This window comes from Megascapheus bottae, chromosome 1 (assembly GCF_031878675.1).
Source record: "Megascapheus bottae isolate mThoBot1 chromosome 1, mThoBot2.hap1, whole genome shotgun sequence".
Lineage (NCBI taxonomy): Eukaryota > Metazoa > Chordata > Mammalia > Rodentia > Geomyidae > Megascapheus > Megascapheus bottae.
The window spans coordinates 7,003,978-7,031,267 of record NC_143509.1 but is presented as its reverse complement, the minus strand read 5'-3'; the positions used below and the strand labels follow the sequence as shown (position 1 = coordinate 7,031,267).

Here is a 27,290-nt window from a genome sequence, read left to right as displayed (position 1 = left end):
CCACAGCTATCCCTAAAGAATATTTTAAAATTGTAATAGATATAAAAGACTGTTTTTTCTCCATTCCCCTCAATCCTGGAGATTGTAAAAGATTTGCCTTTTCCATACCCATGATAAACCATAAGGGCCCTAATCCCCGCTTTCAATGGCGAGTGTTGCCACAGGGTATGGCTAATTCTCCCACTCTTTGTCAAAAATTTGTGGCTCAATCCATAGACCCAATTCGTGTTCAATACCCTCATATATATATTATACATTATATGGATGATCTATTAATTGCCGCCAAACAAGAAACGGAGGCCCATCAAGTGACTCAAAAAATAGTTATTGCTTTACAAGACAGAGGATTTTTTATATCCCCAGAAAAAATTCAAACCTGCTATCCCTTTTTATTTTTAGGATTTCAATTAGAACCCAACTTAATTTATTCGCAAAAAATTAAAATTAAAAGGGATAAATTAGTTTGCCTAAATGATTTTCAAAAACTTCTAGGGGACATTAATTGGCTACGCCCTTATCTTAAATTAACAACAGGAGAATTAAAACCCTTGTTTAATATTTTGCAGGGAAATTCTGATCCCACGTCCCCAAGAAAAATTACTCCAGAGGCTGAAAAGGCCTTAATAAAATTAGAAGCAGCTATTACCCAACAAAATATAGGCTATTTTGACCCCAGTTTGCCTCTTTATTTAATTATATTTGCCACCGAATTCACCCCCACTGGTTTACTGTGGCAGAGAGCAGTACCCCTATTTTGGGTACATGCTTCTGCCTCTCAATCTAAAGTATTACCCCCCTACCCCCTTTTAATATCTCAACTTATCTTTATAGGATTAAAAATTTCAGTCAGGTATTTTGGCAAGGATCCCGATATCATAATTACCCCTTACTCTAAGGAACAAATTAATTGGTTACAACAAAGACAAGATGATTGGGCTGTTTTATGCACTGGGTTCCAGGGTAGCTTTGATACTCACATGCCCAGCGACAGACTTATTCAATTCCTTAATATCACTCCTTTCGTTTTTCTAAAAAATACCTTGATAAAGCCCATCCCCAATACTCTGAGCATCTTTATTGATGGTTCGAAAAATGGAAAAGCTTCATATGTTATTAATAATGTTCCCCACTTTGTAAATACTTCCTTTAAATCTGCTCAGTTAGTAGAATTATTTGCTGCGCTTTGTGTTTTTCGGTTATTAAAGACCCACCCTTTTAATCTGTTTTCGGATAGCCATTATGTTGTCAGAGCTTTACAAGTTTTAGAAATGGTTCCGGTTATTCAGCCTACTACACCTACTTTTCAATTATTTTTTGAATTGCAAAAACTTATTAGACAACGTTCGTACCCTTTCTTTGTAGGACATATTCGTGCTCATTCTGGCCTACCTGGGCCACTAACCCGGGGCAATGAATTAGCTGATTTGGCAACCCAAATAGTTACCTTATCTCAAACAGTTAATCCGGTGACCCTTGCACAAGAGGCCCATGCTGTTCACCACCTTAATGCTCATACCCTGCGCTTAAAATTTAAAATTACTAGAGAACAGGCAAGACAAATTGTTAAAAACTGCAAAAATTGCCTAACCCTGCTCCCTGAACCCCATGTAGGTGTAAACCCTAGAGGACTCATACCTGGACAACTTTGGCAGATGGATGTTACTTATGTCCCCTCCTTTGGAAGGTTAAAATATGTACATGTTACCATTGATACCTTTAGTGGATTTATTTGTGCCTCTGCTCATTTAGGGGAGGCCACAAAAGATGTTATAAACCATCTCCTATATGTTTTTTCTGTCATGGGACAACCCCAAACTATAAAGACGGACAATGGGCCCGGATATACCAGTCAAAAGTTCAAACAATTTTGCTCCCAAATGAGCATAAAACATATTACTGGAATCCCCTACAACCCCCAAGGACAAGGAATAGTGGAAAGGGCTCATCAGACTTTAAAAAACACCCTCATTAAACTTGCCTCACAAGAAACATTATATTCCCTTAAAGGAAACTATAAGACTTTACTATTACATGCTCTCTTTGTTTTAAACTTTTTAACCCTTAACGCTAATGGCAAATCTGCCGCAGAACGCCTTTGGCATCCCACCACACAAACAGACTACGCCCAGGCCCTATGGAAAGACCCACTGACGGGAATATGGAATGGCCCTGACCCAGTCATTATCTGGGGAAAAGGATCAGCTTGCATTTATAATTCTAAAGAAGGGGGAGCTAGATGGTAGCCTGAAAGATTAATAAAACCATATAATAAACAATAAAGCCATATAACTAATTCCAGGGTGGCGCCTGAGAACAAAAATATTTTTCTTTTACAGGTCAACAACCATGATGATGAGGCCTTCCCCTTCATCACTCCACATGATGCTATTGACGGTGATGCTCTCTGGCAGAAGTTGTCCTCCAAAATCGACGAGGATTAGACTTACTTTTTCTACAGCAAGGAGGCTTATGCGCGGCTTTAAAGGAAAAATGCTGCGTATATGTAGATAGAACAGGACTTGTTAAGGATAGCTTAGAAAAAATTACAGCTAGCCTAGAAAAGCGAAAAAGAGAAAGGGAAAAACAAGAATCTTGGTATCAAAATTGGTTCTCCACATCTCCCTGGCTATCAACTCTTTTACCCTCCCTCTTGGGCCCCCTTGTGGGACTTCTCCTCCTAATTTCTTTTGGCCCTTGGGCTTTTCAGCGCCTTACGCGATTTATAAAAAATCAAATTGATTCTGCCTTTTCCAAAAACTCAATCTCGGTGCATTATCATCGCTTAGAGGCTCAGGATGACCCTGTAGGGTCCGAAACAAGCACTCCCGAAAGAGGGCTCCAGTTTCATACACTTCTTGGCTGATAAACACCAAGCGGCTAGAGAGCATCCAATGACGGGATTATTATGGAGCTTACCCTGGGTGGCACAACATACAGAGGCCGTCGAGGCCGGCTCAACAAGGCATGTTGCCAGGAGTAAGGGTCCCTCCATATAGCCTAAGACAGGGTGTTCTCTCCACCTATAGAGACCTTGTTCTTTAAAGGAAAGGGGGAATTGTCAGAGACCAAGGAGTTAAATGGAACAAAACAAAGACCCTCTAGCCTTGAGCAAATCGCATCTGGTTGAGTCATCTGCACAAAATACTTCTCGGAATAACCGCAGGTGGTTGCTTGGGTTAGCACAACGGCCAAAAGAACAGCCTGACCCACCCCTAACCTTGAGACTTCTCCTTCTTGTTATCACAAAAACTCTCCATCCCCCCCCCCTCTATACTCCCTTCCTTACACTCAGGGTATATAAACCCTGCTTTACTTTTAATAAATGAGACCTTGACGCGACTCAGATTGTCTCTGTCTTTCTTTATGCGCCTGGTCTCCTTCCTCTCTTTCCCCCATTGGTTTTCTTCTTTCAGGAGGTGCCTCTTCGAGCCGCATGAATAGCTGAACCCGCGGGTCGGGAGACCACTCTACTATTTGAGCTGCAGCTTCACGTCCAGTTTCTTCTGTCATTTTTTGGAAATAAGGCTCTCAAGGCTTTCCTGCCCAGGCTGGCTTTGAACTTCCATTGTCAGACCTCAGACTCCTGAGCAATGATGGTTACATGGATGAACCACCAGTGCTGGCATATTTGACCAAAAATGCATGGTATGTTTCCCAGTAGTGTCCAAAACAAAATCTAGCCAACAACAAATTATTAGTAAGGAAGAATTCCCCTTCGTGGGTGTGTGTGTCTGTGTCTGTGTCTGTGTCTGTGTATGTCTGTATGTACATGCGCCAGTCATAGTACTTGAAATACGCACCTAGGCACTGCCCCTGAGCTACTGAGCCATAACAAGTGAACTGCAGCTCACGTGTGGCTTTTTGGTGATTAATTAGGAATGAGAATCTCATGGATTTCCCTGCCTGATCCTTCAATTGCAGCCTCGTAGTAGCTAGAATGCCATCTGTGAGCCACTGGCTCCCAACTTTCCTCACTTAGTTTTGCACATGCACACTGGCTTCAGTGTGCACAGAATGGTTTTCTATGTATTCCAACTGGAAAAGGGGGGGTTGCTGTGGTATTTCTACCAGGCATATATTGTGTTTTGCTCACAATAGATCCCTCTGTAGCTCTTTCTTTGGCCCATAGTTCCTGCTACTGATTTCAACAGGGTTTAGTGGATTTTATCTTCATCTTCACAGATATTCTGTATTTCTCAATCCCACCATTCCCTCCTCTCCCTCAGGATTCTCCCCATAAACATTTACATTCATGATAGATAAATAATAGGTATAGAGATAATAGATAATACAAAGGGAGATGCTAACAAAGATGCAGTTACCTAGGTAGATAATGGATCAACAGACAGACAGATAGACACACAGATAATAGATGGTCTATTACATACATACATACATCAGGAGGTAATAGAAAAAGGTAGATAGATATATAACTAATTGAGAGACAGACAGGTATGCACAAGGTAGATAGATAATAGATACACACAGGCATATATACATAGACAACAGGAGACACTTATATTGATACTGAGATCACAGACAGTAGCCTGGTATGTATATGATAGGTACACACATATATACATAAATAATAAACATGCGGAGGGTTGGAAGGTAGGTAAGAGGATTGGTAGCTGAGTAGTATACACATAAATATATGGATATTTAACTGTGAAGATGAGAACGCACGTACCATTTGTCTTTGTGAACCTGGGTTATTTGCTTCAGATGACATGATCTACACTTCCAGTCATTTTCCTCCACAGGATGGAATCCATTCTTCCTAAAGACTGAAGAATATTCCGTTATGTGTCCATCTCTGTTCTCCATTCATCCACGGAAGGACAGCAGGGCTGATTTCATTGCTTGTCTCAACCTAGAAGCCCTGTGCCTTCCTTTCCTACTCCTACTTATAAGAATCCATCTTCCTTGGCGCTGAGACAATAGGGACTCTGCCTAGCTCTCTCTCACAAAAAGAGAAAACGAAGGAGTCCCACTAGCCAATTATCTTAAGAAATCCACAAGAACAAACTCAAAAAGGAACGGACAAGAACTCAAACCGGAAAAGAAATCCAGATAAAGCCCACATCCAACTTTCTCAAAGAATTCAGAATACGAGGACCCCTCCCCCACCTCTCCCCACCGGCTCCAAGCCAAGCAAAGTGGCAGCAGAGGCCACCGGGCCGGCCAGGCCAAGCACTGCAGAAACCAGCACAGGACCGGGACAGTGAGCTGCTGAAGCAGCAGAAAGCAGACGCGGAACCAGAACAGCAAGCAGCGGAACCTAGACGCGGACCACAGGCTGTGGAGGAGACCTGAGGGGAGTGAAAGACTCCCCAACACCTTGGAACACCCGCAGGCAGAACACAGAGGCATGAGTAACACAGCTGGTCCCCGAACACATCTGGAAAGCAGAGCTCGTGCCAAGCAATAGAACTTAACTCAGCCCCCTCCACCCCGCCCGTGAAAGACTGGCAGGAGCAGGGGGGCAAGGAATTTAGTATCCTGTCCCTTCCCTCAACAGCCCCCTTCCTCAGGCCATTCACTGGAAATTGACAGGCGGGCTACATAAGACCCAGCACCCCACCAAGAGAGGCGGAGCTGTCCCAACTCCTACCCGCCTAATGAGCTCAACTCCCAGCCCTCTGACTGGAGACTGACAGGCGGGCAGACCCTAAGACTCAGCACCTCACCAGGGGAGGTGGAGCTGACCCAGCTCCCACTCTCCCACCAGGCTCCTCTCCCAGGCCACTGGATCTGGAGACTAGAGGGCACTGGGACCCTGCCTTACAACAGCGGGTAGGGTGTGCGGGAAAATAGGAGCCAGCATCTGCCCCACCCTCAAATCTTGAGCGGTGCATCCTCCAGCTGGGAATCCTGAGCAAGACAGCATCGAGGGGCCCCCACAGTCACCGACTCTCTGACAAAGCAGTTGAAACACAGCAGGGATCTGAAGGGCCAACCAGCAGCCAAGCTCCTATTCTGAGAATCAGAAAGGCACGGCTCCGCCCTTGGAGCCCATGTCCGCAGCTGGGCCCCGCCCCAGGGAACAGAGCAATCTCCTGCTGGTCCTACTGAGAGCCCCTGGAAACTCTCAAAACGCAGACCCTTGGCTTGGTGCCACCCCTGGAAGCAGCACAGGAAAACGTCTGTGCAGTGCGCTCAGACTGAAGCTAGCAGATCCATCCCATGGTCCACTTTGAGGCCACTGGTTGGGCGAAGAGCTAGTCATGCCGCAACCCATAAGTTCTATTCTAAAACTTTCCAAACATTGTACTCAAATAGGCTACCTACATACCAACTTAGGTCAGTTATCCTTAGGATAACTGTGAACATCTAGTGTCTGCCACCTACAGAGGTCTAGGTTAGTTATATCTGAAAAACTGTAATGGTGTTTAGTATTAATCTTGCTCCCATTTTCAAATGGACAAAACAAGAAACTCAAGAAAAATGTCAAATCAAGAAACAACATACCCCACTCAATGTAAACAGACAATGGAACAGTCACTGGCAAACCTACAGGAGAGTCTTCCAAGTGCTATACAAATGCAATTGAAAAACATCATTAATGAAAAATGTGAAAATATAAAGAAAGAGATAAGGGAGGAAGCCGTAGCTAAACAAGAGGAAACCATAAACAAGGTGATAAGTGAAAAAAAAGAAGCCATAAAAGAGGCCATAATAAAGGTTTTTCAAAGAAAGATGGATGAATTCATAGAATCCCCAAACAAAAAGGTGACCGAACTCCAGCAACTGTCCAAAGAAAATAAAGCTACTGAGCTAACCACTCAAATGGAAATCAAGGAGCTAAAGAATTCCATACATAATCTAAAAGAAGAGATGCAAGGCATCAAAAAAGAGCAATTAGAAGCAAGGGAGATAAAAAAAGTAGATAGCTTTGATAGCAGGTTAGACAATGCAGAGGAGAGAATTTCTGGGACTGAAGATAATTTAGTACTTATAGACAAAGAACAGAAAATGAGTCAATCCAAATCTAGGAAATATGAGGGAGCGCTTCAGGTGGTCCAAGATACAATTAGGAAGCATAATTTAAGGCTAATTGGTATTGGAGGAGGGTCTGGAGAAAGAGGTCAATGGTATTGGAAACATAATTCAGGGAATCATCTCAGAGAATTTCCCAAATATCCAGAAGGGCAGCTTTTAGAACCCCAAACAGACCTGACCAGAAAAGAACATCTCACCGCAACATCATAATCCGAACTGGATCAATAGAAACCAAAGAAAGGATCTTAAAGGCTGCCAGGGAAAGCGATCAATCATCTATAAATGCAAACCAATAAGAATAACCCCAGATTTCTCAGCAGAGACCAGGCAAGCAAGAAGTGACTGGAAACATATATGTCATGCCCTGAAGTCAAATAACTACCAACCAAGAATACTGTACCCAGCTAAGCTCTCATTCATAACTGAGGGAACAATAAAAACATTCCAGTTCAGGGAAAACATGAAACAATATGTAGCCACAAAACCAACACTACAGAGAATTCTCAAAGATGTTCTATACATAGAAAACCAAAATAAATGCAATATAGAGAAAGAAATGGCACCTAAACAGCATACCATCTAAGGACCAAAAGAACTGTCAAGACACAGGCCCTAATAAAAGCTTTTTTAAATGGTAGGAACATAATAAATATCCCTCAATCCTAACTCTCAATATCACTGGACTTAACTCTCCAATTAAATGGCATAGGCTGTTTAGTTGGATCAAAAAGCAAGATCCATTGTTCTGCAGTCTTCAAGAGACACATCTTACCCCCCAAAAAAACAATCATCTTTTGAAAGTGGGAGGTTGGAATAAACTCTCTAAAGCTAACAGCCCCCATAAACAGGCTGGAGTTGCAATCCTCACATCAGATAAAATAGACTTTAAACTGAAATTAGTAGGAAAAGACAACGAAGGTTACTACATACTACTAAAGGGATCTTTCCTCCAGGAAGACATAACGATCCTAAAGATTTACACACCCAATCCCGGAGCTCCAAACTTCATCAAGCAAACTTTACTTTCACTGAAACCATACATAGATCGAAACACAGTGATTGCTGGTTACTTTAACACACTACTCACACCTATGGACAGATCAACAAGGAAAAAACTCAACAGAGAAACCTTAGAACTGAACAACTATATAGATCAACTAGATCTAACAGACATCTGCAAAATATTTCAACCAGCAACAACACAATATACGTTTTTCTCAGCAGCACATGGAACATTTTCCAAAATAGACCACATCTTAGGCCATAAAACAAACCTGGACAGATTCAGAAACACTGAAATTATTCCCTGCATGCTCTCTGACCACAATGGCATCAAATTGGAACTGAACACACATCTCCACCAAGAAAAACCCTGTAACTCATGGAGACTGAACAACACATTGTTGAATCACCAAGGGGTCATCGAAGAGGTGAGAATAGAACTCCAACATTTTATGAAATTTAACAAGAAGGAGCACACAAAATACGAACTCCTTTGGGACACAGCAAAGGCAATGCTCAGAGGAAAGTTTATATCGCTGAGTGCCTACAACAACAAGTTGGAAAAATTGCAAACCTTAAGCTCCGGGAAAAAGAGCAACAAAGCAACCTTAATTCCATTAGGAGAAAGCAAATTATCAAAATCAAAGCAGAATTAAATGATTTGGAATCCAAAAAAACTATAGAAAGAATCAACAAAACAAGGAGTTGGTTCTATGAAAGAATTAACAAAAATGACAAACAGCTAGCAAATCTAACCGGATAATGTAGAGAGCTTACCAAAATAAACAAAATCGCAAAGGAAAATGGTAATATCACGACAGAAATTACCAAGATCCAGAATATCATGAGGGAGGCTATAAAATTAACCCTCAAAAACCAACTGCCTTCCTTTACTCCAACAGTGAGAGGAAGGAGGCAATGATCAGGAAAGCAACTCCTTTCACAATAGCCTCAAAGAAAATAAAGTACCTAGGAATTAGCTTAACTAAGAATGTAAAGGATCTTTTTGATGAAAACTTTAAAACCCTAAAAAAGGAAATTAAAGTACAATTAAGGAAATGGAATAACCTCCCATGCACCTGGATTGGAGGAATCGAGGTTGTGAAATTGAAAATCTTGCCAAGGGTTATCTACAAATTCAATGCAATACCCATCAATATCCCAATGTCATTCTTTAATGAAATATAAGAGGCAATTCAAAATTTCATATGGAATAATAAAAGACACCGTATCGCAAAAACACTTCTTAGCAGAAAGAACAGCGCTGGAGGAATTTCAATTCCAAACTTTAGACTCTATTACAGGGCTATAATTATCAAAACAGCTTGATACTGGCACAAGAACAGGCCTGAAGATCAATGGAATAGAACTGAGGACCCAGATATTAAACCACAGACCTATGGCCACCTAGTCTTGGCAAAGGGAGCCAAAAAAACAGAATGGAAGAAAGACAGCCTCTTCAACATGTTGTGCTGGCAGAACTGGTTAAGCACCTGCAGAAAACTAAAGTTGGATCCTTCTTTGTACCCCTGCACTAGAATTAACTCCAAATGGATCAAAGACCTCAAGGTAAAAGCTGACACACTGAAATCTTTACAAGAAGGAATAGGAGATACACCAGGCCTCCTTGGCACAGGTCGAAACTTTCTTAATAAGGACCAAGAATCACAACAAATCAGAGAAAGGCTGGATAAGTGGGACTGCATTAAACTGTGGAGCTTTTGTACTGCAAAGGACAAAGCTAGTGTATTAATTAGGAAGACTAGAGTGGGAGAAGATCTTCACCAACCAAAGAACGGACAAAGGCCTCGTATCTAAAATATATCAACAGCTCAAAAAATTGAAGCACTCCAAAACTAATCTCAAATGTAACAACCATCCCATTAAAAATGGGCCAAAACTTAAAGAGAGTCTTCTCTGAAGAAGAAAAAAATGGCCTATAGACACATGAAGAAATGCTCAACATCTCTGGTCATAAAAGAAATGCAAATCAAAACAACTTTAAGATCCCACTTCACTCCAGTTAGAATGGCCAGGATCAGGAAAACTAATAACAACAGATGCTGGAGGGGATGTGGCCAGGAGGGATCACTACTACACTGTTGGTGGGAGTGCAAACTCATTCAACCACTATGGAAAGCAGTGTGGCAATGCCTCAAAAGGCTAAAAATAGAACTCCAATATTACCCAGCAATTCCACTACTAGGCATTTACCCAACCATCCAGAAACAAGGGCATACTAAATCCACTAGCACATCAATGCTCATTGCAGCACTATTTACCATAGCAAAGATATGGAACCAACCTAGATGTCCCTCAGTTGATGAGTGGATCAAGAAGTTGTGGTATTTGTACACAATGGAATTCTATGCTGCTGTCAGAAAAAAATGACATTGCCCCATTTGTTAGGAAATGGAAAGACTTAGAAAAAATCATATCAAGTGAGGTAAGCCAGACTCAAAGGAACTTAGCCTCAATGGTTTCCCTCATTCATCATAATCAGTAGAAACCTTGGGCTCTTCTAGTAGAGATCTACAATAGAGCAAAACCTTGATATATAAGGCTATATAGGATGAAGCGAATTGAAAGGGCCTCCAGGATATTGAAACAAAGTCATATAACGAATGATTGTTATTCTTAATGTACTATGTTATCTCTCATCTCCTTTGCTGTCCCTTGGTTATCTCATATTGTTACAGTACCTCACTTTGTTATCTGATGTATTGAATTTATTTGTATTTGGTTATTTGAAATTTGATAGGGAAGGGGGGAAAACCAAGACGGGTGGGGGGGTGGGGAGGAGGGTAATGGGTATGAAGACATGTGAAAGAATATCAATGTATGTGAATTAATGCACCTTCTATCTGGCAAATATCATGTAACCCTTTTATTAATTATAATAAAAAACTGAGCCCTGAAGCCAGGCTCTGGTGACCCACTTCTGTAATCCTAGCTACTCAGAAGGCTAAGATCTGAATATCATGGTTCAAAGCCACCCTTGGCATGAAGACTGTGAGATTCTTATTTCCCATTAAACATCAGAAAACCAGAAGTTTCACTGTGGTTCAAGGAGTAGTGCAGTAGCCTTGAGCTGAAGGCTCAGGAACAGCCCTCAGTCTCTGAGTTCAAAAACAAAAATTCAAACTGATCTCAGAGATAATCACATGGCATTCTGTCAACCATGGCTCATGGTTGTGTGGTGTTCCTCTCACAGACAGCAGCAGCAGCCTCCACCACCTCCTCCATCTCATCGTCATCATCATCATCATCCTCATCTTCATCATCATCACTATCATCATCATCATCATCATCATCATCATCATCATCATCATCATCATTATCATCAACATCCTCTCAGTAAAGCCATCCTCATGGTCCACAAAACACACCTCCAAATCCCTTCTCCATTCACTCTCAGCACTCACTGGCTTAAGCTGCCTCTCTCTTCAGCCATGATCCGGGTGGACAAGCCTGAGGACCCCAGACTTGCCGTGTAGCACCAGTTCAGCCTCTGTCCTCAGAGTGGATGTGAAGACATCATGGAAGCAGAGCTGGGGGACGCTGACAAGGAGGAGGCAGGTCCTGCAGGCAGGAGAGTGAAGGGCACGGAGCACAGTCTCCCCCTACAATTCCAGGTGGCCTTGGAGGACTGAGGCCCATAGCTCCCGATTAGCCAAGTTGAACACATCAATGACAAAGCCTCTATGGACATTTCAAACAGAGAGCTAAGAGGACCTAAAGGAAATCCATGCTGGTTCAAGACTCTCTGTCTATGCAGATGATTAATACACTAAAACTTCTATCACTTATGCTTATCTGATGGAGAGATGGCATGGACTTTTCACACTCCTTATAATTGATCTCCAAAATGGGGTGATTTTAATGAATTTTCATTGTTCTCTATCCATACCATATATCTTCAGAATTATTATGATTCTAACTTAAAAGTTTACATTTTTTCTAATTTTATTTTGTTTTATTATTCATATAAACATTTAATCAAACATTTTCTTTTCTTCCCATCCCCAAATGCCTACAGAAAACATTCCATGATTTAAGAATATATAAACCCTGAAGCAGTATAAACCCTGTAATTACAAATACAATAAAGACAACGTGTTGAGAAGTTGGGTATTAATTTTCCAGGTCTGTCTATTCCCTTACAAACAGTACAATGTATTTTTTCCTGATGGGTGTATACAATTTCATTGTGTTTATAGACCACATTTTCTTGAGTCATTCATCCACCGAGGGTTATCTCGGTGGATTGCATATCTTGGATAAGTAAACAATGTTTCCATGAAAACGGTGGTACTGGCAGTTGCAGTGGGGAAATGTTTGTAGTGGATTTTTATGAAATGACCCAGAGTGGGAATGGTGGGTATTGAGAATGTCTGTTCAGTCTTTTAAGGAATCTCCATAGCTTTCCAGAAATTTTCCAACAACATAGGAATGTCCCTTTCTGGCCACATCCCACCAGCATCTGTGATTATCAGTTTTCTTCATAATGGTCATCTAACTGAGGTTTGGTGGAATCTCAAAGTTTTTTGATTTGCATTTTTTGTCAGTCCTGGGGCTTGAACTCGGGGCCTGGGCACTGTCCTTAGACACTTTTTAGTACTCTGCCACTTGAGGCACAGTGCCACTTCCAGCCTTTTCTTTGTTTATGGTGCCAAAAAATTGAATCCAGGGCTTTGTGCATGGGAGGTGGGCACACTACCATTAGGCTATGCTCACAGGCCCACTTCCTACTTTTTACGTGCATGTGGCACTGAGCAGTTGAACCCAGGCTCTATGCATGCTAGCTAAGCAACCTAATATCAGATTAACATTTGTCCATTCAATACCATCTTCACTGTTACCATACCTCTGCTGTGGTGACTAGTGCAGGAATTCCCTCGGCTGTAAGAGATGTTGTGGCAGATCCTAAGCAGATGGCAGGGAAATGAGGTAGAGCCTTTCGCCATGCACAAGCATTAATTCAAAGTGGATCAAAGACCTAAACGTCAGACTGAAACCATGAAACTGCAACATGATAAAGTAGGAGAGACACTGGAACTCAGAGGCACAGGCAAAAGATTCCTGAACAGAATCCCAGGGTCACAACAGATTTGAGAGAGACTCGATAAATGGGACTACCTAAAAATAAAAAGTTTCTGTACAGATAAAAACATAGTTGCAAAAGTAGAGAGACAGCCAACCAACTGGGAAAAGATATTCACCAACAATACATCTGACAAATGCATAATATCTAGTATCTACAGGGAACTCCAGAAAGTAATCCCCCGAAAACCCAATAAACCATTCACTAAATGGGCAAGGGAACTAAAGAGAGACCTATCAGAAGAAGAGATTAAAATAGCAGAAAAACATATGAGAAAATGTTCATCATCTATGGTCATAAAGGAAATGCAAATAAAAACAACCCTAAGAATACCACCTTACCCCAACAAGAATGGCCAAGATTTCAAACTCAGACAATGACAGTTGCTGGCAGGGTTGTGGAGAAAAAGGAACCCTACTGCACTGCTGGTGGGATTGCAAACTAGTTCAGCCACTCTGGAAAGCAGTGTGGAGTTTCCTTAAAGAACTGAAAATAGACCTTCCCTATGATCCTGCCATACCACTTCTGGGCATCCATCCTGAACAGCATGACCCAGGATATTATAAAGACACCTGCTCAGCTATGTTCATCTCTGCACTATTCACAATAGCCAGGCAATGGAAACAGTCCAGACGCCCTACTGCAAATGAATGGATACAGAAAATGTTGTATATATACACAATGGAATTCTACATAGCCAACAGAGAAGATAAAATAACGGCATTCACAGGGAAATAGATGAACCTAGAGCGAATCATGTTGAGTGAGACAAGTCAAGACCTAAGGAACAAAAGGCACATGGTATCCCTAATATGTGGCTATTAACTCCAACCCTAATATGTGGCTATTAAGTCCAAAGAGTACAAGAGTGAAGACTCAGTAACTGCATACCCAAAGCTATGGACATGGTAATGGAAATACAAACATAACTATATAGACATAAATTCTTCCACTGGGCTTTCCAAACCATAGTCTGAGCAGGGAGAGATATAAGATGGAATGAACAAACAAAGGACAGTTTAAGAGCACTAAAAATTGACCTCCTCCTTGAGCTGGCAACATTCCCAGAGCACAGGGGTATCCTGAAAGACCAATCATATCATAGATCACGAAGATGGTGGAGAAAGTTTCTGGCAATAGAAAAAGCCATAAAGTTAAAAGAACTAACCATAATTGTTCCTCAGCTTCAAGATAATGCGAAATTATAAAAGCACAGTGTTAAGCTCTAATTGTATCTCTGCACCTCCATTATTTTGCACATAAGATGTTAGAAATAACCAGCTACAACTTCAACTTATCTTTATCTTGGTAATAACCAAATAGAAAATTAAAGTGAAACCACTTTGCTTATCCTAAGTATAACAAAGGAAGACAAAAATATTAAAAATGGCAGATGGGTAGGGAGAATGACAGATATGCAATTAAGATACATTATAAACAAAAAGGATATGTTAAAATACTGCACATTAGCACAACTACTTTAAAATTTAAAAGCATTCAATGGATATTATTTTTTATAACTCAGAAATTTTTTATTGCACGGCAAGCTCTAGAAGCATTAAAATTAATCTAAGGGAGAGTAAGATATAACATCAAATGATGACATAAGAAAATGTTGAATTTTTTTGATGGCCAATGCAATTACCATTTTCCACAGAGATTAAACATCTTCATACATAAAAATAAACTGGATAGAACCAAGGACACACTAAACCCACTAGTACAACGATGTTCATTGCAGCCCTATTTGCCCTAGCAAGGATATGGAACCACCTCAGATGCTCCTCAGTTGATGAGTGCATCAAAAAATGTGGTATTTATACACAATGGAATTCTATGCTGCAATCAGAAAGAATGACATAGCCCCATTCGCAAGGAAATGCAAAGACTTGGAAAACAGTGAAGTAAGCCAGACTCAAATGAACATAGGTTCAATGGTTTCCATCACTTGTCATAATTAGTATAAACCTTGGACTCTCCTAGCAGTTTACACAGGGCAAGACCTAGATAAAAAAGGCCATATAGGATGAGGCAAAATGAAAGGACTCCAGGATATGGAAGCAAGAGCCATATAATGTGTGATTATTTTTCTTAATGTACTATGTTATTTCTCATCACTTTTGTTGTCCCTTGGTTATCTCATATTGTTACAGTATCTTACCTTGTTATCTGGTATATGGTATATATGTTTATTTGAAATAGGATAGGGAAGGGGAAAACAAGATGAGGGGAGGGCGTGGGAGGAGGGAAAGAGACAGAAACATGAGGGAGCATCAATGTTTTTGAAGTAATTCACCTCCTATCTGGCAAATATAACGTAACCCTTCTATTAATTACAATAAAAAAGACTATACAAAAAATTAGCAGATAGAATAGTGCAGGTGGAAAGTCAACGCAAAAATCCAGTCTTCATTACACTGGATAAAAGACTTAGAAGGAGCACACAAAATCCCAACTCCTTTGGGACACAGCAAAGGCAGTACTCAGAGGAAAATTTATAGCGCTGAGTGCCTACAACAACAAGTTGGAAAAATTGCAAACCAACAAGTTAATGTCCCACCTTAAGCTCCTGGAAAAAGAGCAACAAACCAACCCTAATCCCAGTAGAAGAAAGCAAATAATTAAAATCAAAGCAGAATTAAATGATTTGGAATCCAAAAAAACTATAGAAAGAATCAACAAAACAAGGAGTTGGTTCTTTGAAAGAATTAACAAAATTGACAAGCCCTTAGCAAATCTACCAAAAAAAGAAGAGAGCATATCGAAATAAACAAAATCGCAGATGAAAATGGTAATATCATGACAGAAATTACCAAGATCCAGAATATCATGAGGGAATACTTCTCAAACCTTTATGCCAACAAATTTGAGAACCTAGATGAAATGGATGAATTCCTAGCCAATATTAACATACCCACACTGAACCAAGAAGAACTAAGCCAACTCAACAGGCCTATTTCAAGCTCTGAAATAGAAATGGCAATTAGAGACCTTCCACCTAAGAAAAGCCCAGGGCCAGATGGATTCACAGCTGAATTCTATAAGGTCTTCAAAGCAGAGCTCACACCAATATTCCTCAAGCTCTTCAACGGAATTGAAAATGAAGGTTCCTTACCAAACTCATTCTATGAAGCCAGTATAACCCTGATCCCCAAACCAGACAGAGATTCATCAAAGAAAGAGAACTATAGACCTATATCTTTGATGAACATCGATGCAAAACTTCTCAACAAAATACTGGCCAACTGTCTACAACAACTCATCAAAAAAATTATACACTATGATCAAACTGGATTCATCACAGGGAGGCAAAGCTGGTTCAACATACGCAAATCAATTAATATAATTCAACACATCAACAGGAGCAAGGACAAAAATCACATGATTGTCTCAATAGACGCGGAAAAGGCATTTGACAAGATCCAACACCCCTTTATGTTAAAAGCTCTGGAGAAACTAGGAATCCATGGAACATTCCTCAATGTAATAAAGGCTGTGTATGAGAAACCTACTGCTAGTATTACACTTAATGGTGAAAATCTAAAGCCATTCCCTCTAAAATCAGGAACGAGACAAGGATGCCCACTCTCTCCACTCCTCTTTAACATAGTACTAGAATTCCTAGCCAGTGCAATAAGGCAAGAAGCAAGCATAAAGGGGATCCAAGTAGGGAAAGAGGAATTAAAAGTAGCCCTCTTTGCAGATGACATGATTCTGTATTTAAAGAATCCTATAGACTCTACTCCCAAGCTCCTCGAGCTGATTCAAAGCTTTGGAAGGGTAGCAGGCTATAAAATCAACCCTCAAAAATCAACTGCCTTCCTTTATGCCAACAGTGAGAGGAACGAGGCAATAATCAGGAAAGAAACTCCTTTCACAATAGCCTCAAAGAAAATAAAGTACCTAGGAATTAGCTTAACTAAGAATGTAAAGGACCTTTTTGACGAAAACTTTAAAACCCTAAAAAAGGAAATTAAAGCAGAACTAAGGAAATGGAAAAACCTCCCATGCTCCTGGATTGGAAGAATCAACATTGTGAAAATGACAATCTTGCCAAGAGCTATCTACAAATTCAATGCAATACCCATCAACATACCAATGTCATTCTTTAAAGAAATAGAAGAGGCAATCCAAAATTTCATATGGAATAATAAAAGACCCCGTATAGCAAAAATACTTCTTAGCAGAAAGAACAGCGCTGGAGGAATTTCAATTCCAAACTTTAGACTCTATTACAGAGCTATAATTCTCAAAACAGCTTGGTACTGGCACAGGAACAGGCCTGAAGACCAATGGAATAGAACTGAGAACCCAGATATTAAACCACAGACCTATGGCCATCTAATCTTTGACACGGGAGCCAAAAAAATAGAATGGAAGAAAGACAGCCTCTTCAACATGTTGTGCTGGCAGAACTGGTTAAGCACCTGCAGAAAACTAAAGCTGGATCCTTCTTTGTCACTTTGCACTAGAATTAACTCCAAATGGATCAAAGACCTGGAGGTAAAAACTGACACACTGAAAACTCTACAGGAAGGAATAGGAGATACACTAGGCCTCCTTGGCACAGGTCGAAACTTTCTTAATAAGGACCAAGAATCACAACAAATCAGAGAAAGGCTGGATAAGTGGGACTGCATTAAACTGCAGAGCTTTTGTATGGCAAAGGACATAGCAACTAAACTAATCAGGAAGCCTACAGAGTGGGAGAAGATCTTCACCAACCAAACAACGGACAAAGGCCTCATATCTAAAATATATCAACAACTCAAAAAATTGAATCACTCCAAAACCAACCTCCAAAATAACAACCATCCCATTAAAAAATGGGCCAAAGACTTAATGAGAGTCTTCTCTGAAGAAGAAACAAAAATGGCCTATAGACACATGAAGAAATGCTCAACATCTCTGGTCATAATAGAAATGCAAATCAAAACAACTCTAAGATTCCACCTCACTCCAGCTAGAATGGCCAGGATCAGGAAAACGAATGACAACATATGCTGGAGGGGATGTGGCCAGGAGGGATCACTACTACACTGTTGGTGGGAGTGCAAACTCGTCCAACCACTATGGAAAGCAGTGTGGCAGTGCCTCAAAAGGCTAAACATAGAACTCCCCTATGACCCAGCAATTCCACTACTTGGCATTTACCCAACCATCCAGAAACAAGGACATACTAAACCCACTAGCACAACAATGTTCATTGCAGCACTATTCACCATAGCAAAGGTATGGAACCAACCTAGATGTCCCTCAGATGATGAGTGGATCAACAAGTTGTGGTATTTGTACACAATGGAATTCTATGCTGCTGTCAGAAAGAATGACATCGCCCCATTTGTTAGGAAATGGAAAGACTTAGAAAAAATCATATTAAGTGAAGTAAGCCAGACTCAAAGGAACTTAGGCTCAATGGTTTCCCTCATTCGTCATAATCAGTAGAAACCTTGGGCTCTACTAGCAGAGATTTGCAATAGAGCAAAATCTTGATACATAAGGACATATAATGTGAAGCTAATTAAAAGGACCTCCAGGATAGTGAAACAAAAGCCATATAATGAATGATTGTTGTCCTTAATGTACTATGTTATCTCTCATCTCCTTTGCTGTCCCTTGTTATCTCATATTGGTATAGTATCTCACTTTGTTATCTGATATATTGAATTTATTTGTATTTGGATATTTGAAATTTGATAGGGAAGGGGGGAAAACCAAGACGGGTGGGGGCTGTGGGGGGGGAGGGAAACAGGTACCAAGACATGTGAAAGGGTATCAATGTATGTGAATTAACACACCTTCTATCTGGCAAATATAATGTAACCCTTTTACTAATTACAATAAAAAAGAAAAAAAAGACAGAAGAAGTAAAAGCAGATACATTAAAGATGCACATTGAAGAATATAAGACCTTGCCTAGACAGAACAATACTTAGCAGATGGAACAATGCAGGAGTAACGTCCACCTAAAAATCAAGTCTCCGTTTTATCGATCAAATACCTTAAAAAGTAAACGTAGATACACTGAAGTTGCATATGGTAGACTAAAAGTCCCCATTTAGACAGAACAATACTTAGCTGATCGAATAATGAAGGAGAAAGTTCAACGCCAAAATCCTGTCTCCATTACACTATATCAAAGACCTCGAAGAAGTAAACATAGATACACTGAAGTTGCATATGGAAGAATAAAAGACCCCGTTAAGACAGAACTTTTATTCCCAGTTAGAGGAATGGAGCAGAAGGTTCACGTAAAAATCCAGTCTCCATTTTACTTGGTCAAATAGCTGGAAGAAGTAAAAGCAGATACACTGAAGTTGCATGTGGAAGAATAAAAGTCCCCATTTAGACAGAACAATACTTATCAGAGAGTACAATGCCGAAGGAGGTTCAACCGGAATAATCCAGTTTCCATTATACAGGATCAAAGGCCTCAAAGAAGTAAAAGCAGATACACTGAAGTTACATATGGAACAATAAAAGAACTTATTTAAACACAACTATTCTTACCAGATATAGCAATGCAACAGAAGTTTCAACGCAAAAATCCAGTCTCCTAATGGAGACTTGTTCAAAGAGCTGGGAGAAATAAAAGCAGATACACTGAAGTTGCATGTGGAAGAATAAAAGACGCCGTTTAGACAGAACAACTCTTAGTGACAGAACAATGCAGGTGGAAGTAAACCTCAAACATTCATTCTCCAATATACAGGGTCAAAGACCTCGAAAAAATAAAGGCAGATTCACTGAAGTTGCATATGGAATAATGAAAGACCGAACTATTCTTAGCCTATAGAACTATTCTTAGCAGATACACCCCGTTTAAGCAGAACAATAATAAGCAGATAGAACAATCCAGGAGGATGGTCAACACAAAAATCTGGAAGCTCAACGCAATCATTCAGGCTCCATTATACTGGATCAAAGACCTCAAAGAAGTTAAAGCACATACACTAAAGTTGCATATGGAAGAATAAAAGACCCCAGTTAGACAGACCTATTCTTTTTTTTAGCTTTTAAAATAATTTAATTTACATCACATATGAAAAATATAAATCAAACTTCCCGTCTTTTTATATCAATGACTATTATTACATGGCAAGTGTATATCATTATGTACACTGGACTCAACTGAATGAGGTAGGTAAAATATTTTTCATAAGTATTGATTATAAAAATGAAAACAAAATTATAGTTGCCAAATTTTCAACATTCACCTCATAAAACCATACACATAATGGTAGGGGAAAAAAGACTTCATGTGTGGAATTAAAACGGAATTTCTAAAAATTGCAGTCAACTTGCTTTTCATTTAACATTTATTGTAAAGGTTATGTACAGGTGGGTTACAGTTTCATAATTAAGATAATGAGAACATTGCTTTGAAAATAGTGTTACCTACTCCTTCATTTTGTCACCATTTTCCCTCTCTCAGTGTCCTCCCTAGTTATAAAGTTCATTTTCAGCATATTGTCTAGTGAGTATCTGTTGAATTGGTTCACTCTTGGTTATACTGTTTCTGTGATTCCCTTTTCCTTCCCCAAATCAGATAAATTTACACTCAAAACGGAGAGTACAGAAATCAAAAACAGTGACAACTGGGAATAAACCAAAGGAAAGACGAAATAAAAAGTAAAAACATATTAAGTAACCTAAGTAAGCCAGACCCAAAGGAACATAGGCTCAGTGGTTTCTCTCATTGGCAATAATTAGTACCCATCTAGGACTCTTCTAGCAGAGGATTACAATAGCATAAAACCTAGATTCATAAGGTCATGTAGGATGAGACTAAATGAAAAGATCTCTAGGTTAGGGAAACAAAAGCATTATATTTGTGATAGTTGTTCTTAATGTACTATGTTATTTCTCTACTCCTTTGTTGCCCTTTGTTTAATCTCATATTGTTACTATACTTGACTGTGTTCCCTGGCGTATTATATATGTTGGATTATTTGAAATAAAAAAGGGAAGGGTGCTAAGAACCCAATAACATGGATGGGGTGGTGAAGGGAACAAATGCTTAATAGTTTTGAAACATGTCTTTTGTAAACCAAGCTGGTTGAGTCTATGCATAGATGACAAGATGAAAAGTATGACTAATTATAGGCTATACAGGAAGGCAATTCCATGTTACAAACCCTTTGGACAATTCCCAGACAATTCATAAAGGAAATACCTAGAATATCAGTGTATTGAATGGGGACTAGCAGGAAGGATTGAATCACATGGAATCAGTGAACAGTGGAGAATTTTCTCACAATATTCAATATGCATGCACAAGACAAAGTGTGTCTATTAATGTTTCTGTTGGTAAATGGAGAGTGGGAGTATTTTGGAAGGTGTGGTTTTTTTCATATATTTTTATTGTAATTACTAGAAGGGTTACAGTATATTCACCAGAAAGAAGGTGCATTAATTCACATACATTGATACCTTCCTTATGCCTTGGTCCCCATTTCTCTCCCCACCACACCCACCCCTCATCTTGTTTTCCCGCCTTCCCTATCCACTTTCAAATAACCAAATACAAATGTGTCCAATATATCAGATAACAAAGTGAGATACTCTAACAACATGAGATAACCAAGGGACAACAAAAGAGATGAGAGATAACATAGTACATAAAGGAAAACAATCACTCATTATATGGCTTTTGTTTCTATATCCTAGAGGTCCTTTCATTTAGTGTTATACTATATCACCTTATGTATCAAGGTTTTGCTCTATTGCAAATCTCTGCTAGGAGAGACCAAGGTTTCTACTGATTATGAAAATGAGGGAAACCCTTGGGCCTATCTTCCTTTTTGTCTGACTTCACTTAATATGATTTTTTCTAAGTCTTTCATTTCTTAACAAATGTGGTGATGTCATTCTTTCTGACAGCAGCATAAAATTCCATTGTGTACAAATACTACATCTTGTTGGTCCACTCATCAACTGAGGGACATCTAGGTTGGTTCCATATCTTTGCTATGGTAAATAGTGCTGCAATGAGCATTGTTGTGCTAGTGGATTTAGTATGCCCTTGTTTTGGATGGTTGGGAAAATGCCAAGTAGTGGAAATGCTGGGTCATAGGGAAGCTCTATGTTTAGTCTTTTGAGGAACTGCCATACTGCTTTCCATAGTGGTTGAACGAGTTTTCACTCCCACCAACAGTGTAGTAGTGATCCCTCCTGGCCACACCCCCTCCACCATCTGTTGTTATTAGTTTTCTTGATCCTGGCCATTCTAACTAGAGTGAGGTGGAATTTTAGAATTGTTCAGATTTGCATTTCTTTTATGACCAGAGATGTTGAGCTTTTCTTCATGTGTTAGTGTTTTGGGTCAGGAAAAAAATAATAACTGACTTCCCTTGCTATTTAACCTAGAAAAATATTAAATACACTCTCCCACATGACAGAAGGTTCACTGGCATGTAGAATATGGTTCAAACAAATGAAACTGCCTAAAATAAATCATATGAAAAGTGTGTCTCATCATGTATAGTTTTGAAGTGTGGGGAGGCTCTGTGTGTCCTGATGTCACTTCCGGAATCTGCTATAGCATACCACCATGTGCTTTAACTGGCATTTCTAATTAAAATTTTGCATTTCACATGAGTCATTGATGAGAGTTAAATATACATTACTTTCTGTTTTTAACATTTTTTGTTCCGGTCCTTGTGGTTGAACTCAGGGATTAGACACTGCCCATGGGTTTTGTGGCTCAAGTCCTGTGCTCCACTACTTGAGCCACAGTGCCACTTCCAGCCCTTGCTGAGTAGGTCTATTGGAGGTCAGAGTCTCACAGACTTTCCTGCCCATGCTGGCTTAAAAACCTGATCTTCACTCACAGCATCCTGAGTAGCTAGGATCACAGATGGGAGCCAACAGTGCAGCCTTGGTTCAGAGATATTAATTCTTCACTTGTTTTTAGACAGAACTTTCCATTTAAGACATTCATGTGCATGTACAATGCATCTTAAACCCGATCACACTTTCCAAAATTCTCCCTCTCCCCATTCCCCAACGGAAACATTAATATCCACACTTCCTCTTATACATGAACATTGAGTATTGTAAAAAAATTCTCCACTGTCTGTTCACTGATTCCCTGTGATCCATTCCTTCTTGGTAGTCCCCTATTCAAGACACTGATATTCTAGATATTTCCTTTATGAATTGTCTGGGAACTGTCCAAAGGGATTGCAATGCAGAATGGCCTTCCTGTATAGCCTATAATTAGCCATACTTTGCATCATGTCATCTATGCATAGACTAGACCAGCTTTGTTTATCAAAGGACATGCTTCAAAACTATTCTTTCAGGCCTTTGTTCCTCACCCGCCATCCATGTTAGTGGGTCCTTAGAGATGATTTGCTCGACACCAGTTTGGCAAATTGTGAGCTCTGTGAACTGTGCATCCACAATCATAGAAGAGCCTATTACCAGCCAGTCCCCTGACATCTCCCTAAATATCTCCAATGCAATATTAGCCCCAGTTGGAAATTCTCCTGTGTTGCCCTATTCATGGTCCACTGTGAGGATTGAGTCTGAGGTTTTCATACACTTCAGGCATGGGACAATGTTTTCATCTGTACTTCATGGACATGACCCAACAGAGACACAACGCAACCAAGTGTGTAGTGAGTGTACCACACTATTCATACAAGTGTGTTTTCTGCAAGCTTCTTCGTGATTTAGAGTTTTCCTTCTTCTCTCAATATACAGTTAAATGTCTTAATTAAAGAGCAAACAACTCCAAGTACTGCTTCTGCATAATGAAGACAAGGCAGAAACTTGGAATTCTGTTAGAGGAGATCAAGGAACAGCAGTAGTGAAGAATATAAGTTATTACATTGTTCCGCTGCAGCTCACAGGAATCTTTCGTAAAATTTCTTAGTGTTTTCCTATAGGCTGCCTTGTTATCTAATAGAATATGACTGAAAAAACTATTCGTATGGAAGTGGTGGTAGATGGTTTCATTAAAAAAAAACAGCGTGACTTTCCATTTGTCTATTGTCACCGAATATTTAGTATTGGAATGTGATTTGTGAAAGACCTTGTTAGGCCCCCAGTGAGAACTTGTCTCTCTGACTTTGAGGAAGAGAATAGCAGATTCTTGTTGAGGGGATTATTGACTGGTCACAAAACAAAGCTGCAGGGGTCAAAGCTAGAAACCAGTATAGGAAGTGCAATAATCAGAAGATGATTGAAAAGGAAGAAATCCAATCACTAAATGTCAACCAACATTGCCTAAGACTCAGTAATCCCATGCTACACTGTCAGCAAATTCCTCAATTCCTGAAATCACTTCAAGAAGAAGCAGATATCATATCGGAGATCTTGATTTATTTATATGTAGGAAACTGAGCAGTTCGTGTTTTTTTGTAAGTGTACTTCAGTCCCAGTCCTGGTGTCTCATACTTGCAATCCTAAGATGCTTAACAGGCTGAGCTCTGTGGGTAGAGGTTCAAAGCCAACATAGGCAGCAAAACCTGTGAGTTTTCATCTCTAACTAACTACCAGGAAACCAAAAGTGGAGTTTCTTACTCAAGTAGTTGAGCTTTCCTTTGGGCAGGAAAACCTCAAGGCCTGTACCCACGCCCAGGTCAAAATTCTAGGATCCATACAGACACAGAGAAAGAGAGAGAGAGAGAGAGAGAGAGAGAGAGAGAGAGAGAGAGAGAGAGAGAGAGAGAGAGAGAGAGAGAGAGAGAGAGAGAGAGAGAGAGAGAGAGAGAGGGAGATTAGGAAACAAAGCAAGGATGCAGAAATCTAGGAGCTTGCAAACACATTGGAAGGAAATGAATTTCGGAGATTAAAAAAAAAACTGCTGTGAATTACGCTGTAGTGAAGAATAATCTGTACTTTCTCTGATCAGAAAACACTGCCTATAATGTTCTAACATAGTTGAGTATCTACAATGAATACATAAATGGGAATATATGAGACATAAAATAATCTAGGATTATTGGGTTTGTCACAACTGAAAAGTGTGGAGAATGTCAGTATCAACTATGCATATTTGAGTTCAAAATAATTGTGGAATTCTGACTTCTTCATTTTGTATTGTTCTCTCTTTATATCAAAGGACTCCAATTAATGCAGAGCCGTGTAATCTAACACACATCTCAGAATTCTACCTTCTGGGACTCTCAGATGACCCTGAGATACAACCCTTGCTCTTTGGGCTCTTTCTGTCCATGTACCTGATCAATGTGGTCGGAAATCTGCTCATCATCCTGGCTGTCACCTCTGACTCCCACCTCCACACCCCCATGTACTTCTTCCTCTCCATCCTCTCCTTAGCTGACATTGACTTCACCTCCACCACAGTCCCCAAGATGCTGGTGGACATCCACACTCACAGCAGAGCCATCTCCTATGTGGGCTGCCTCATCCAGTTTTCTGTTTTTCTCACCTTTGGTTGTATGGATGCTTTGCTTCTTAGTATGATGGCCTATGACCGATTTGTGGCCATCTGTCACCCCCTGAATTAGCCTCTCATCATGAACCCTCGTCTCTGTGTCTTCTTGATTCTGCTGTCATTTGTCACCAGCTTCTTGAATGGACAGCTGCAAGTGTGGATGGCATTACAGATGACCAATTTCAAGGAAGTAGAAATTCTGAGTTTCTTCTGTGACCCTTCTCAAGTCCTAGAACTTTCCTGTAAGCACACACTCATTAATAATTTGTTTAAATACATTATTGCTACCATTTTCGGTTTCCTTCCTGTCTTAGGGATCCTTTTCTCTTACTACAAGATTATTTCTTCAGTGCTGAGAATGTCCTTTTCAAGTGGGAAGTACAAAGCCTTCTCCACATGTGGCTCTCACCTGTCTGTTGTCTGCTTATTATTTGGGACCTCAGTGGGGATCTATTTTGAGTCAGCTCTGTCACATTCTCCCAGGGACAGTGCTGTGTCCTCAGCAATGTACACAGTGGTCACTCCTCTCCTGAACCCTTTCATCTACAGCCTGAGGAACAAGGACCTCAAAAGTGCCCTGATCATGTTGTATAAACCACGAGCTGACACTAGCAGGTAGGAAGTTTATTTTTTATGTAGTTTTTGCACAAGCAACAAACTTGAGTATATAATATGATAAAATCTGCCTGTTTGAATACCTGATTATTCTAGTTTCATTAGTACAATCCATCCTTAGAAAGGTCCTGGCTATATCAGGATAGATTCCTAAAGGAGGAATGTATGTTATCAATGTTTAAATTGTTCCTTTGTAAAGAATGATGAATGTCTGCAGATGGTGGGCCCAGCAAAAAATTTAGCAAGGATTGAGTGGCAAGGTTTTAATAGGTATAATTTACCTCAATAAAATTGGACAGAAACAGACCTTTATGTTTTTCTTTTTAAAGCAGTCTTTGAAGTCATAACTTTCTAATTGGTAGCAAGATATCCTGCTTCCTGCCCTTTGGTTTTGAGTTATTTTAGACTTATAATTTAGTCCCCTAATTGTTTCCTAAGATGCATTTTGTTATTTTAAAGGTGATATGTAGATGGGCTCCCATTATATAATTCAAGTAAAGAGTGTATTTCATTCGGGACAGTGTAATTACTTCCTTCCCTTTCTTCCATAATATCTTTCAAAGAAAATTGAAAATCTTGTTTCTTAGTGAAATTACATGAGGATAGAAAAACCTAATCCACTGGCACCTACCTTTGGTTCTAGGCTGCTTGATTGTCTGGGTATGTGAACTCTATGATATGGGGGTCTCGTAATGCTTGAGTGAGTTGGAGGAAGCAATGAAAGAGCAATCCAATACCTAATCTACAGGGATGTGAGTGGTTCCTTGGACAGTTGAGTTTTCATCTCAAATTCACTTAAAGAAAAACCAAGAGTAAGGGACATTGGCTTGGTCCAAGTATCAGCAGCCCCGCACCTGGAGATTGAAGAAACCCCTGTATTATTGATAGTTGCCTGCTCACCATTCACACACATGCACAGAAACAATTTTTATAGGTTTCTAGTTATGAATATAGAGAGGTAGTACTTTTCTAATACGTATATGTGTGCTATTCTAAGTATACATATAGGCACAATTACAATTTCATGGATTGACATAAAAAGGAATGATAACACCAGTGGAGTTTTCTGTCCAATACCAAGGTTTCAATTCAGGATCTCCTGTTTATATTCTGTTTGCTCAGATTGTTTGCTCATTTGAACTATGTCTCCAGCTTGCC

The 27,290-nt window shown here is 39.9% G+C and overlaps 1 pseudogene; it reads left to right on the top strand.

Annotated features, from left to right (window-relative positions):
- The first annotated feature begins 4,594 nt into the window (after positions 1–4,594).
- LOC150068214 (olfactory receptor 7E24-like) lies at positions 4,595–26,136 on the top strand (annotated as a pseudogene).
- Positions 26,137–27,290: the final 1,154 nt, after the last annotated feature.